The sequence below is a fragment of the Tupaia chinensis genome, unplaced genomic scaffold (assembly GCF_000334495.1).
Source record: "Tupaia chinensis unplaced genomic scaffold, TupChi_1.0 Scaffold149696_1, whole genome shotgun sequence".
Lineage (NCBI taxonomy): Eukaryota > Metazoa > Chordata > Mammalia > Scandentia > Tupaiidae > Tupaia > Tupaia belangeri.
In genome coordinates, this window is record NW_006209541.1 from 159,824 (window position 1) to 164,489 (window position 4,666).

Genomic DNA, 4,666 nt, shown 5'->3' on the forward strand with positions numbered 1-4,666 from the left:
GTTTTTTTTTTTTTTTTTTTTTTTTTTTTTAGAGGTTTTCCCTATAGGGTGCGTGCGCTTGCCAGACAGACAGAGTGAGACATAGAGACAGAAAGAGAGAAATCACCCCCCCAGGGGGGATGGTCACGCTGCAATCCCTTCTCCTCCATTCTCCTCTCGGGATCTTGGGCAAGCACGCACACGCACCCGGCATGAGTTTTAATCCACCGGATCCGGGACGCAAACTGCGGTCAACTACGTGGGAGTCCAGCGACATAGCCATTACACTAACTGCTGGTTTCCTCAAGTGATTTATTTCTTTTGGTAGATGACTTAAAGTCTCTCAGCTTCAGTTTCCTCATCTATAGACTGGAACTATGTATATCTTCTCTGTATGAGAGCTAAGCTTGCTGCAGCTCATGGGAAGCACAGGGTGCATAAATGTGGTGATGGATTTCTGAGCACACCACTTGGTATTCTGGGACCATATTTTGCCCTGTCACTAGAAGTTTGTGAAGTGCATTCTCCTGTCTGCCATGTGGAAGACTTCTGATTTTAAGAAATGGTACAAAAGCTCAGTGCCAACTTAACCACCAGGATGCCATGGTGCTATATGGTGACTTGAATTAAGGAGCCCTGTGTATTGATTCATTATTGTGTTGTTAAAAAGAAATAACAATGGATGATTATAAAGAATAGAAGTTTATTCGTATCATAGTCTGGAGGCAGAATTGTCCAAAGGCATAGAGCTGGCATTGATCAGTCTCTGGTGATTCATTGCAACATGGCTGACTGAAGCAGCAAGGAAAGCATACATGTACAAAGAGAGAAAACAGAAATCCTCACGTTCTCTGTCTGTCCCTTTCATGTCCCCAGATGATTGATGGTGCCCTTCCATTAGGTCTCACCTTTTAAAGGTCTTACTACCTTCCAAAGCCATAACATTAGGGACCAAACTTTTAGAACATGAACCTTTGAGGAACAAACTATTATCCAAAATAGAGACCCAGCTATATTAAGTTCTTTCTGAAGAAAGGACAAAATCCTTGCAGGAGTTTGGGATTAAGTGAAGAGGCAAAGATTGAAGATCAAACATTGCAATGGGCTACAAGCCTGATTAGTCATTATATTATGAAGTAGATGATCTTTTGGGAGAAATAAAACTCCAAAAAAACCAAGAAGGAGCTTTGATAAACAGCTTTGTCTCTGTAGATTTTTGTCAACCCCACATGCCTTGAGGAATTTGAATGAGGGAAACAGACTTCTTAGCATTGCTCTAGTTCCAATCAGCCCAACAGAATTATTAAATTACATATCCTTCCGCAGTTTTTCTGTATTGTTTCAAATATTTAAAGTTTCTTTGTTTGTTGCATAAGAAATCTGAATAACAATCCAAATAATCAATCTAATAATTTATTCAAAAATTGGACCTGTGACTTTTTCACGTTTATTTTATTTTATTTTATTTTATTTTCCAGAGGATCAATTTTAATGAGATTATATCAAGTGTTACTTTTAGTGAAGGGTTTTATTAGAAAGGTGTTCCAGTAAGTACTTGGTCTAAGAGGCCTAAAGAGCATTGAAAACATAAATTTGTGTACTGAGGATATCATTTGCAGACTTATCTAAAATAAATAAAAATATCGTAATGAGATTGGAAAATTCCATTGCACACATCCAATTAGAAGCAGTTTAGCGTTAAAATGTAACTGATGGCAATCCAATTAAACCAAGCATTTCCTCTTTGGTTTAAGGTTACTTGTTTAAAGCACTCCATGGCTCCATCTAGACTTTTGTATTTGCTCTGACCAGAACTGGTGTCATGGCTTATCATCATTTGCAATTTTATGGAAAATTATAATTCACTATAATATGCTTTCAAGACATAATGTCTATGTACTCAGTGAGTAGAGTGAATCATTAAATCACAGGCCTAGAATATTTTCACAAAATTGTTATGTCAGTAGTCAGTTTGTCAGACTTTGATAAGGTGTGAGGGTGTGATGGGTGGTGTTGAAATAGGATGAAAGAGGGACCAGCAGTTAGCGTAATGGCTATGTCGCTGGACTGCCACATAGTCAACCGCGGTTCACATCCTGGACCCAGTGGCTTAAAACTCATACAGGGCGCGTGTGCGTGCGTGCTCAAGATCCCGAGAGGAGAATGGAGGAGAAGGGATTGCGGCGTGGCCATTCCCCCAGGGGGATGATTTCTCGCTTTCTGTCTCGCTGTCTCTCTCTGTCTGTATGGCGAGCGCACGCGCCCTATAGCAAAAACCTCTAAAAAAATAAAGAAAGAAATAGGATGAAAGAAACAATAGACTGCCTAAATCTCCATGTCTGGCATATATTTAATTAAACATAACCTGAAAGTATAGCTTAGTTCATGCCAGTCTTTCCAGTTATCTATACTGCATTCTGTCATTCTGTGTGTAGCAATTGGTAAAATGAGTGTGGGATTGGGCTCTGAAGGGCAAAGCACTGGCACTAGTACTTGGAACATGATGAGTCAAGGCCACTCAGTAATTCAGTCTAGTGTATCCTATCTTTTTCATATAAGCCCAGAGATGATAATGATACAACTGACTATAATGGAAAGCTTCTGAAAAGGGCTAGTAGGTTAAAGAGGAAGTGAAGGCACCATGCTGTGGTAAACATAAGGCCCTAGCCTCATAGGAAGGTCCCTAGGTTTGTAACCAGAGTCTGTATAATTATGCCAGTATATATATGCCCACACTTTGGGACTGAGTATGAAGGTAGACCATTGTGTCAACACACTGTTGGGGTAGATTCTATAGTCTAGTGGTTAGAGGAGGCAGATACCACATAGCCAGCCTCTGTTTAAATCCTGGCCTTGCTGACTGAACATGCCAGGAATGTGTGCATGTTTATCCCGAATCTCGACAGGATAGGTGGGAGAACTGGAGGAGCAGGGACGGATGTGACCATGCCCCATTGGAAAGTGCTTTCTCCCTCTCCCTTTCTCTTGTCTTTCTGACAAGTGCATGCACATTCTTGCAATTAAAAATAAAATACCATGTTGGGAGTGCTCTCTCTATCTCCATCTCTCTTTCTCTGTGTTTCTCACTCATCTAAGAAATAAGCTTTAAACAAAGAGGAAATTAATTTTGGTATTTTGACTAATTAATTTCACTCATCTGATGCATTTATATTTCTAGAATAACTTGGTGAACTACTACTATATTCCAGGCACCAGCAATATGGAGATTAGTAGGACATGGTTCCTGCTCTCAGTAAACTTAGTTTGCTTGTGGAAGACACATGTATACATTTATCAACACAGGCACGTCCAAGGATATTATCACAGAAACAGGCAGCACAAAGCAGCCTGTTGTCACTAGGAGTTGAGGAGGAGTGACAGTGAGGATATTCTGAGAGAAAGTGACACTATGCAGAGCATTAAATGTAGAGCTTTGGAAAAGCCTGTGTATTCAGTAGCTTCTTGTAGAAGCTCAACTTGGCTGGAGAAGGATTGCGATGAGCAAAGAGATTGCAGAGATCATGGGGATCTCTCATGTCTTCTTAGGCAGCTTAAATTTCATTTTATAGACTCCTAGAAAAGACCTTCTGGCAGGATAGACACATGGTAGGATTATGTAATAGCTGCCCATGGAGGGGAAAGATCTGACAGCAGATGAAGCACTGCATGGAAACTGCTGCAAGAGTATTCACGGCCAATGGTTCCTTAGCTCTTAGTATGCACAGGAATATTACATGGATTCATGAATTTAATTCAACTACAATTTTGCATGGCATTCCTATTAGTATCAATGATAGTTTATGAAGAGAGAGAAATGTTTGAGAGGTTCAATAAAGTGTCCATGGGGGGAGAATAACAGCCAAATAGGACTTTAACTCGGACACTTAGTCATTGCTTGTTCCTTCCTTATCAAGGAAGGCAAGCGGTCAGCGAGAACCAGGTTGAGGAATGAAGATGGGGTATGGGGCACAGAAAGAAGTATACCCAAGGTAGCTAATGCAATAGACATAATAGTTCCTTCTTTGTAAATATGCCAGGCCATTCAGTCCAACAGTCCAGAGCTCCAAATTAAATGACTTTTAACCTATTATTTTTTATTCTCTGAGAACAGTTAAATTTACTGTGGAGGGGCCAGCAGGTGGCTTGGTTGTTAGGCACTGGATTCTCACAGGGCCGAATGTGGTTCGAGTCCTGGACCCAGTGGCTGGTTGCATGCACTCAAAATTCTGAGAGGGGAACAGAGGAGAAGGAATTGTGGCATGGCCACCACCCCTGGGTGATGATTTCTCACTTTCCCTCCCTCTTTCATTCTCCACTGTGTGCACACACCCTATGGCAAAAATTTTCACTGTGAAATAATCTACAACCTCTGATGAAAGTAGGAATACTCTAGCTTTTAAAGTAAAAAATCAAACCCAAATTAAATGTTTTTAGCTACATAGGTTGAGGGCCTTTATGCATGTTCTGTGTTTCCACAATGGCCTGTTCTATTTCTATCTCAGTATTTGCCATGCGGCACAGGAACCACCTGGTTGCTACTCTTTATCTTTCTCCACAGTGTTTTGAGTGCAGGGATTGTTTTTGAGTTTAGTTCAATTCAAAGTTCTGCCATACTCTAGGTATAAGTGTTGTTTTAGGCTCTGGCAATGACTGCACATACAAAACTTAGTTTTGGCCAGACAACAAG